Raw genomic sequence first — 11,740 nt, 5'->3', positions numbered from 1 at the left:
TTGGTCTCCATTGCTTTGGTTTAATCACCATTGGAGGAAGATGGATGAGTCTACTATTGGGAGTCTTAGACATAGAGTGCCTATTCATGATGGAGAGTATTTTCATGAGTGGAAAAATGAGATGCTTGTTATTTTCAATCAATATCATTTTAACAAGTACATTGCTAGCCCTTGTGCACCTAATGTTGATCCTATGCATCCTACCCATGATGAGTCAATTGACATGATTAGGAATCTTAGAACTGCCAAACTTATCATTAGAGGATTGCCTACAAACTTGCTTGGATGTTTGCCTACTTTCAAGTGTGCCTACACCATATGGAAATTTCTTGAGGAACGATTTCCCGATTATTCCTTGAAAAATCTTGATGAAATTCTTCATAAGTCTATTGCCTTGAGTAAGATGAATACTAGTGATCCTATGTTTGGTGATCGTCTATTTGAGCTTACAAACCTTATGCGTGCCAAAGGAAATATTGGTATTATTAGTGATATTATTTCCAAAGCCATAAAAATTCATAAGCAAGATCATTGTCAAACTCATTCTAATGAATCACCCTCTCTAGGACTTGATCCATCACATGACGATGTTGAACATGCATACTATGATGAGGATGAGGATAGTGACTTCGATCTTGATGATGCAATGAGACATTTTGGTCTTATGGCAAATCTTCGGGGTTATATGTCAGGAGGAAAGGAATGGGTTCTTGATAGTGGATGTACCGATCACATGGCCGGAGATAAAGACATGTTCTGTGAGCTTGCTGATAATGATAGTCCTCGAAAGTATGTTACTTTCGGTGACAACTCTAAGGGTAAGGTGGTTGGCCTTGGTAAGGTGGCCATATCACATGATAGCTCCATACAAAATGTCATGCTTGTTGAATCTCTTGGTTACAACTTACTTTCAGTATCTAGACTTGCTGATTTCAGTTTCAATGTTCTATTTGTTGAAGTACATTGCCAAGTGTTTCGTCAAGATAATCATAAAATGGTCTTTACTGGTGTGCGTAGAGGTGATCTATACATTGTTGATTTCACTAAAAAGGCTCAACCTAAAACTTGCTTCATTGCTAAATCCTCGAAAGGTTGGTTGTGGCATAGACGATTAGGTCATGTTGGTATGCGAAACCTTGACAAGCTTATTAAGGGAAATCATATCCTTGGAGTTAACAATGTCATATTTGATAAGGATAGACTTTGGAGCGCTTGTCAGGCAGGCAAACAGGTTGGAGGAAGGCATCCCGTGAAGAACATCATGACCACAAGGAGGCCACTCGAGCTACTTCACATGGATCTCATTGGTCCCAACTCTTACAAGAGTCTCGGTGTAAATTCTTTTGGTCTTGTTATAGTTGATGATTTTTCAAGATTTACGTGGGTGTTCTTTCTCGATGATAAATCGCAGGTCCAAAAGATCTTCCAAAACTTCGCAAGGAAGGCTCAAAATCAATTTGAAGTGAAGATCAAGAAGGTTCGCAGCGACAACGGAACGGAGTTCAAGAACACAAATGTGGACACCTTTCTTGACGAAGAAGGGATTTCACACGAGTTCTCAGCTACGTACACACCTGAACAAAACGGAGTTGTTGAGAGGAAGAACCGGACGCTCATCGAAATGGCGAGAACGATGCTTGATGAGTACAAGACACCGAAGCACTTTTGGGCGGAAGCGGTTGAGATAGCTTGTCATGCAACAAATCGCTTGTATCTTCACAAGCTACTCGGCAAGACGGCATATGAGCTCCTCACCGGTAACACACCCCAAGTTGGATACTTTCGAGTATTCGGCTCAAAGTGCTACATTCTTGATAAGCATCGTCGCTCTAAATTTGCTCCTAAATCTCATGAAGGTTTCCTACTAGGTTATGGCTCAAACTCTCACACTTACCGTGTCTACAACAATTTCACCCAAAAGGTTGAAGAGATGGTAGATGTGAAGTTTGATGAATCTAACGGCTCGCAAGTAGAGCAATTGCCAATTGATGCAGGAGACAAAGATCCTTCAGAAGCAATTCAAGACTTGGCTATTGGCAAAGTTCGTCCAACGAAGGTGAAGGAGAGTACCTCGTCCGTCCAAGTGGAAGCTTCAACTTCACAACAAGGTGAACCAAGAGTTGATACGGAAGCATCCACAAGCGGGACACACCAAGATGAAGAAAATGAGGAAGTGCATCAAGATGAATGCCAACAACCTCCTTCTCCACCACGACAAGAGAACGACAACGCCAACAATGAAGAAGGCCAAGAAGAAGAAGAACAGAAGAATATGTTCAACAAAGACCCAAGCAAAAGCTTTCACGAGTTCGAGCAAGGATTTCTAAAGATCATCCCGTCGAGCAAATCTACAATGACATTCAAACCGGGAGAATCACTCGCTCTAAAACTCGTTTAGCTAACTTTTGTGAAAACTATTCTTTCATCTCTAGCATTGAACCTATGAAGGTTGGAGAAGCACTGGAAGATCCGGATTGGATAAATGCCATGCATGAAGAGCTACATAACTTTGAAAGGAATCAAGTTTGGACATTGGTTGAGAAGCCCGACAACAACCACAACGTCATCGGTACCAAATGGGTGTTTCGCAATAAGCAAGATGAAGATGGACAAGTAGTTCACAACAAATCATGTCTCGTCTCCCAAGGCTACACACAAGTCGAAGGTATGGACTATGGTGAGACTTATGCCCTCGTTGCTAGACTTGAGTCCATTCGCATCTTACTTGCCTATGCTAATCATCATGGTATCACCTTGTACCAAATGGACATTAAAAGTGCTTTTCTAAATGGTGAAATAGAGGAGGAAGTTTATGTTAAGCAACCCCCCGGCTTTGTCAATCCTAAGAAACCCAATCATGTTTACAAACTTCACAAAGCTCTTTATGGTCTTAAACAAGCTCCTAGAGCTTGGTATAAATGCTTGACCAAGTTCCTTATTGAAAAAGGTTTTTAAATTGGGAAAATTGATTCTACTCTTTTTACTAAAAGGGTTAATGGAGAACTATTTGTGTGCCAAATTTATGTTGATGATATCATATTTTGTTCAACTAACCCTCATTTTTAGTGAAAAGTTTGGGAAGCTAATGTCGCAGAAGTTTGAGATGTCTATGATGAGTGAACTCAAATTCTTTCTTGGGTTGCAAATCAAGCAAACTAAGGAAGGTACCTTTTGTTTCTCAAACCAAGTACACCAAGGACTTATTCAAGAAGTTCAATATGCAAGAATGCAAAGGTATGTCTACACCCATGCCTACTAGTGGACATAATGATTTGACCAAAGACGGTGAACCGGTTGATCAAAAGGTCTATCGCTCTATGATCGGTTCATTGTTATATCTATGTGCCTCACGTCCCGATATCATGCTAAGTGTGTGCATGTGTGCACGATATCAAGCTGCTCCTAAGGAATGTCATCTTAAGGCCGTGAAAAGGATAGTGAGATACTTAATCCATACACCAAACTTTGGCATTTGGTATCCTAAGAGGGCCTCTTTCGATCTTGTTGGCTATTCCGACTCGGACTATGCCGGAGACAAGGTTGATAGAAAGTCCACTTCTGGTACTTGTCAATTTCTTGGTAGATCTCTTGTGTCTTGGTCCTCCAAGAAACAAAACTCGGTATCCTTATCCACTGTCGAAGCTGAATATATTGCCGCTGGTTCATCTTGTGCTCATTTACTTTGGATGACCCAAACTCCTAAAGATTATGGGATATATGTGAGACATGTTCCATTGCTTTGTGACAATGAAAGTGATATTAAAATTGGTCATAATCCTGTGCAACATTCTCGAACTAAGCATATTGAAGTTTGTCATCATTTCATTCGAGATCATGTTGCTAAGGGTGACATTGATCTTAAGCATGTTCGCACCGAAAAGCAATTAGCGGATATATTCACTAAACCTCTTGATGAGAAGGTGTTTTGCAGGTTAAGAGGAGAATTGAACATCATTGATGCTTCAAACTTGGAGTAGAAACTCCATTGGATACATGCAAGACATGAGCTGATGACTAATCCTTGATATTTCTATTATGATGAAAATCTTATGTCTTGGATATATTTGTATGTTGCATGTCATCTAACCCATGTAGGTACTTGGTGGAATCCAACTCCATGAGATTGTAATCTACTCATATATTGAGCAATCTCAACATCACCAAGTCTCTACACAATGGTGGTTGAAGACAAGGAAGCACGAAACCTTTTAAACATATCCTTTGACAAATTCTATGTTAAGCTTCACGATTGTCATTCTTGGATACACAAGTGCTCTTCCTTGCAAGAACTAACCCATGTAGGTAGATGGACTAAAAATCCAAGTGGTGCTCCAAATTCTTGATGAGCTACATCAACCTTGAGCAACCCACACAAGTTCAACTACATGGACAACACCACCAACCAAGGTATGTTATTCCATCTTAGAGAAGCTTTACTCCAAGTCATGAGCTAAAGCAACTCGACAAGATGTGAATACATCAAGATGCTTAAACGAAAAATGGCAACCCCATTTTGAGCTTAAACGATGAGTATGACCTATGATCAAGTGATCTCACTTGACTCCTAAGTCAATATACTCTAACATAGGTAACTTTGTCGCCGACCATCTCTAGATGAAGTTCTCTTGTGTTCTTTTCTGTGTTTTTGCATTTGTCTCATGCATATTTGTTTCCCCTCCTTCAATACTTCATCTAGATTTCTTTCTGTTTGTTCTGCATTTTCTGCATTCCAATTCTTTGCACATCTTTCAGTAAATTCCTTGCAAATCTTTGTGAGATCTTACTAGTCTAAGTGAGCTGAGGTGACAAGTGTTTTCTCTGAGATGAACTCGGTTTCACCGATTTGTTATTTTCGGCTCAACCGAATCTTTTCGGTACGACCGAAGCATACCACTCGGTGCCACCGACTTCATAACAGGAAAAACAGTTTGCCACATCATTCTATGTTTCTTCTGACCCAGCTCCACTCAATGAATCTTGTCCTCTACAAGCATCACATTTTTATCATTGCTTTGTTCTGTGTCTCAAGGACCAAACCCATTCGATAGATTCCAGAAGACCCTTCTTGGAAATTGATGTCAAAGGGGTAGAGAGAGAACATCAAAGCTTATCATCTGAAGAGAGAGAGAGAGCATCAAAGCTTATCACCTTCTTAAGGGAGAGAGATATCATCTCCTAAAGGGGGTGAGAGACCTTCTAGGGGGAGAGACCCTCAAAGGGAAGAGAGAGATCTCCAGGGGGAGAGAATACTTAAGTAGAAAGTATTTCTCAAGGATCCCAGATGCTTGGTGTTCAAGAGGAGAGATGTCCACATGTCTTCTTGAGGGGAGAGACATGTTCATATGTTCTGTTGTGCCTATTTTGCATTAGCATGCATCAGCTCTGATCATCATTCATATTTTTCAGCTCTGTTTTCTTTCAATTCTGATTTTCTGTTCCCTATCTTCTTGCAGTATCCCATGTTAGATTCAGGGGGAGCAAGACATCTAAGGGAAAGAGATCATTTAAATTCATTGCATATCTTTCCTCGTGGGGACATGTCAAATCCAATGTGGTACTTAGTACTCACTCTCTACATGTCATCCCAGTCTTGGTATTCTTGTGGTTTCTTCTGTTTGCTCTGGCTAGTAGATGTATCTGTGTTATCTAACCTTGTTTACACAGGTTCATTTCATCCTAAGACAACTCAAGACTACAAGGTAAGTATATGCATCACAATCATGTGTATGAGGAATTCCTGCTGATGTACATATTGTTTGCAAGAAGGACTCATGAGCATGAAGGTATTTTCTTTAACATCCTTTGCTCTGATGCATATGGCCAAGATACATGTAACACATTGCCTGCTCTATCATGTTTATGCTCTCACATGCTTCTACATTCTATATTCACATGATTGCATACATGTAGGGGGAGCCTATGTTTGTTACATGTCTTTCCAAAGCTTTACTTGCTACTCTTTATATCTTTATCTAAAGCTTTGATGTATGTTGTCATCAATTACCAAAAAGGGGGAGATTGAAAGCACAAGTGCTCCCTAGGTGGTTTGGTAATTAATGTCAACATATCTCTTGTTGGACTAACACTTTTATCTAGCATGTTTCAGATAAGTTCAACAATGGAGTGGCATGGACTAAAGGATGTGGGAACTCCTTCAAGATGCTAAGGACAAAGGATTGGCTCAAGCTTCAAGCTCAAGACTCTTCATTTTACATTTTAGTGGTCCAAGATCACATTGAGTCTATAGGAAAAGCCAATACTATCAAGGAGGGATGAGGTGTTGCTTAATGAGCATCTTGCTTCATGTGCTTAGTGATATGCTCCAAAACCCTCAGCTACTTTCCCACTTCCACAAATGACCTAAACCTAAAACCAAAATCGGTCACACCGATTCTTTCTATCCGGCGCCACCTATTCCAAAGGTCATAGCCACTGCCACAAACCCTAAGCAAATCGGTCTTACCGATAGGGATCTTGGTTTCACCGAGATGGGATCGTAATCTCTCTATGTATGTCCATTATCAAAATCGGTCTCACCGTGTTTGAGCAATCGGTACTACCGAGATTACAATGCAAACTCTCTGGAAAACTTATTACCAAAATCGGTCTCACCGAGGTTGAGTAATCGGTCCCATCGAGTTTGCCTGACCAACTCTCTGGAAAGCTTATTACCAAATCGGTCTCACCGAGTTTGTGTAATCAGTCCTACCGAGATTATGTTATGCCCTAACCCTAACCGAATCGGTCTAACCGAATTGCATTTCAGTCCCACTGAAAACCCTAACGGTCACATTATTTGATGAATCAGTCTGACCGAGTTTAATGATTCGGTGCCACCGAGTTTGGTAGATTGTGTGTAACGGTTAGATTTTGTGTGGAGGCTATATATACCCCTCCACCTCCTCTTCATTCGTGGAGAGAGCCATCAGAACAAACCTACACTTCCAGCATACATTTTCTGAGAGAACTTCCTACTCATGTGTTGAGGCCAAGATATTCCATTCCTACCATATGAATCTTGATCTCTAGACTTCCCCAAGTTGCTTTCCACTCAAATCTTCTTTCCACCAGATCCAAAACCTATGCGAGAGTGTTGAGTGTTGGGGAGACTATCATTTGAAGCACAAGAGCAAGGAGTTCATCATCAACGCACCATTTGTTACTTCTTGGAGAGTGGTGTCTCCTAGATTGGCTAGGTGTCACTTGGGAGCCTCCGACAAGATTGTGGAGTTGAACCAAGGAGTTTGTAAGGGCAAGGAGATCGCCTACTTCGTGAAGATCTACCGCTAGTGAGGCAAGTCCTTCGTGGGCGACGGCCATGGTGGGATAGACAAGGTTGCTTCTTCATGGACCCTTCGTGGGTGGAGCCCTCCGTGGACTCGCGCAGCCGTTACCCTTCGTGGGTTGAAGTCTCCATCAACATGGATGTACGATAGCACCACCTATCGGAACCACGCCAAAAACATCCGTGTCTCCAATTGCATTTGAATCCTCCAAACCCTTCCCTTTTTTTTCTTGCAAGTTGCATGCTTTACTTTCCGTTGATCATATACTCTTTGCATGCTTGCTTGATATGTATTGTGAACATTAAACTTGTGCCTAAACTCCACTTAAACTTAAGGAAACTTAAAAAACTGCAACTTTGGCACTTAGTGTCTAATCACCCCCCCTCTAGACACCTCTTCTCAAGGTCCTACACTCTCTGTGGAGATAACACCCCTACTGCTACTCTGCGGGGTCTCCGCATGATCACTAGATCAACAAGTAGCTACAAGATGCTCCTTGAGATGTTCGGTGGGAGGAGGAAGAAGGGCAAGGCTAGCTCTCTTCTCTCCCTATGGCAGTGTCTAAAACTCTATGAGATCAACCCTTTGCATGGGTGTCCCGGGGGGTTTATATAGGCCTACCCCCCGGGGGTATAATGGTAATCCGGCCTGGGCGCGGGCCCAGGCCGTCAGTGTCTGTGGCCGCCGCCTTCTCCGCCGGCTTCTGGGACCCGCCGACTGGTAGGTCCTGCCAGCTATCGGCTCGTTGGTCGACAGGACGGCCCCACCGCCAGGGGGTCTTGTTGGGGGCTGGTTACTGTTGCCTCGCCTCTGATGACGAGGGCTTTGCCGTGTAAAAAGCATGGATACAGCGCCGCCGCCTTGCGGGCTCCCACTGTAGCCTTACCGTGTCTTATCCGCTTAATGGTGCGCGCGCCCCGAGGGGGGAGCAAGCCGGCTACTGGAAGCCGGCCCGGCCTTGGGCCGGCTGTTGGAGGTCAGGCCGCCTTCGGATGTCTCTCTGTCCGAAAGGGCCCCGCCGCCTACGGGCCGTATTGGCGTCCCGTCATGGATGGCGTCATGACTCTCATGGCAATAGTGCTACGCCGGACTGGGGATGGTGTAACACCCACGATGCGGCTATATCTCCCACGTGTCGAAGCACGACTTAGAGGCATAACCGCATGATGGTTTTGTCGCAAGAAGGGTCATCTTCACACAATCCCATGTAATGAACAAGAATGGGATAAAGAGAGTTGGCTTACAATCGCCACTTCCCACAATACATGAATAAGTTCATACATCATCCAAAATACACTCATAGACCAACTACGGTCAAATCCAAATGAAAAGAAGACAACCCCAAATGCTAGATCCCCGATCATCCCAACTGGGCCCCTCTACTGATCATCTGGAAATGAAACATAGTAACGACCAAGGTCCTCGTCAAACTCCCACTTGAGCTTGATTGCGCCACTTGCGCTGGTATCATCGGTACCTGCATCTGTTTTGGTAGAATCTATGAGCCACGGGGACTCAGCAATCTCACACCCACGAGATCAAGACTATTTAAGCTTGTAGGTAGGAAAGGGGTAATATGGTGGAGCTGCAGCAAGCACTAAGCATATATGGTAGCTAACATACGCAAGTGAGAGCGAGAAGAGAAGCAACGCATCAGTCGAGAAGCTAGAAGCGATCAAGAAGTGATCCTGAAACTACTTACGGTCATACATAACTCAAACCGTGTTCACTTCCCGGACTCCGCCGAGAAGAGACCATCATGGCTACACACGCGGTTGATGCATTTTAATGAAGTCAAGTGTCAAGTTCTCTACAACCGGACATTAACAAATTCCCATCTTCCTCATAACCACGGGCACGGCTTTCGAAAGATAATACCCTGCAGGGGTGTCCCAACTTAGCCCATCATAAGCTCTCACGGTCAACGAAGGATATACCTTCTCCCGGGAAGACCCGATCAGTCTCGGAATCCCGGTTCGCAAGACATTTTGACAATGGTAAAACTAGACCAGCAAAGCCGCCCGATGTGCCAACAAATCCCGATAGGAGTCGCACGTATCTCGTTCTCAGGGCACACCGGATAAGTCAAGCTACGAGTAAAACCAGGCCTCGAGTTTCCCTGTGGTGGCCCCGCAGGTTGCTCGGTTCGGACCAACATTGGAAGGAGCACTGGCCCGGGGGGGCTAAAATAAAGATGACCCTCGGGCTCGCAAAAACCCAAGGGAAAAAGTTGTAGGTGGCAAATGATAAAACCAAGGTTGGGCCTTGTTGGAAGAGTTTTATTCAAAGCAAACTGTCAAGGGGTCCCATAAATCACCCAACCGCGTAAGGAACGCAAAATCAAGGAACATAACACCGGTATGACGGAAACTAGGGTGGCAAGAGTGGAACAAAACACCAGGCATAAGGCCGAGCCTTCCACCCTTTACCAAGTATATAGATGCATTAATTAAATAAGAGATATTGTGATATCCCAAAGTATCCATGTTCCAACGAGGAACAAACTTCATCTTCACCTGCAACTAGCAACGCTATAAGAGGGGCTGAGCAAAAGCGGTGACATGGCCAAACAACGGTTTGCTAGGAAAGGGTGGTTAGAGGTTTGACATGGCAATATGGGAGGCATGATAAACAAGTGGTAGGTAGAGCTAACATAGCGATAGAGCGAGCAACTAGCAAAGCAAAGATAGAAGTGATATCGAAGGTATGGTCATCTTGCCTGCAAAGTTCTCAGAGTTGTCGAAGGCTTGATCCTCGTAAGCGTTCTCAACAGGTTCCTCATGCATGTACTCATCTCCTGGCTCTACCCAAACCAAGAACACAAGCAATGGAACCACAATCAAACATGGAGCAATGCACAAGCAACATGATGCAATACATGACATGATATGCGAGATGTGATATGCAATGCATATGCGGGCTCCGGACGGGAAATGATGAATAAGGCATCAACTTGGCAACCCAAGTATGCCTCTGGAAAGATGAGATGATTTCGGTTGAAATCGATATAAAGATCACCGGAATCGGATGCACGGTTTGCAAATGGCAAGCAAAACAATGACACAAATTTGCGGTTAACAGCACGATGCTACTTAGCATGCAACAAGAAACTATGCTACAGCACCCCAACATAAAAACAAAGCATATGGAAGTGATCTATTGGAGATGCTTGACAAAAGAGGAACACTGAGCTACGGCTAAATCACACAATAGCAGGTTCAAATAGGCATGGCAAAAGTACAAAAGATATCAGCTTGGACATGGCATAAACAGCATCAGGTAGCAATGTTCAGAGCAAGCAATCAACATGCTACAGGAACTTATAATAGCAAAACAAGGCATGGCATGATTCTACTAAAAGCATAGCACAAAAGTCCCTTAGTGACCATGAGCCAAAAAGGATAAGAAGATATGATGGCACCCATGTAAACATAGCAAGTTTCGTTAACAGATTCAGCAAACAGAGCATGGCATTGACAGAATTATGAAGGCATCTTCGCGAGCTTGATTCACTCACCACAAGTCATTGCATGACAAGATAAGCATAGCATCAGCAAGAAGACATGTTTATGAAGCTAAACATGGCAAGAACAAGTTCATAGCATGCAAGGATCAACTACAACAACCTTGGCAAAATTGAATATCATGTAAACAATCTGCATTTTATAGCAAAAGTAGAGCAAGAAAATGACATGCTAGACTACTCCATAATTGCAAATAGGGGCATTAATGGATAGTGCATAACCATATGTTCAAAACATCCTTACTGAAGTATCTCAAAATAAGCATGGATCTCTCTGTAGCATCAAGTTTACATGGCATAAAAATAACAGCAGAACAGGGACTAAAATCAGCAACATCACGAAGCCTAGTTTGCATGCTTGTTCTAGTCACCACATAACTCACAAAAATACATGTTAAGCACCTCTGTAAAGATGGAATGGCATAGAACAAAACACCTGTAGGGCTCAAGTTCATAAGATGCACACATCAATCATGGCAAAAATGACAAAAGTGCATGTTCTGATAAGAATCTGAAACTAACATCACATAGCCCTCTTCCAACAGCATTTCAGGCATCAAGATGACCTCAAATGAAAATGATGCAATGGGATAAAATGATGTACTCGTTGAGATGAACAAATCGATATGTTACACGCCCAAAATGGAGCCACGGGTACAAAGTTATGATGCGATGAATATGGCTGAAAATAATGCAGACTTGGCGAAAAAACGAGGTCAACCTCTAGGGTGGATCTGGATCGGGCGCGCGGATCGAGGACGGCCGGCGGCGGCTCGCCGGAGCTGGTGCGGGAGGATACCGGAGACGAGGTGCGGCGGGGTTGCCGGGGGCGAGGCCGGCCGGATCTGGTGCCGGTCGGCGGCGGCAACCGCGACGGGGGCGCGGCGGCGACGTCCGACGCTGAGGCGCATGACGGCCAGGGCGGCGCGAC

Source organism: Triticum dicoccoides, chromosome 1B (assembly GCF_002162155.2).
Source record: "Triticum dicoccoides isolate Atlit2015 ecotype Zavitan chromosome 1B, WEW_v2.0, whole genome shotgun sequence".
NCBI classification, from domain to species: Eukaryota; Viridiplantae; Streptophyta; class Magnoliopsida; order Poales; family Poaceae; genus Triticum; species Triticum dicoccoides.
The sequence above is the reverse complement of the archived record's forward strand: the minus strand, read 5'-3'. Positions refer to the sequence as shown.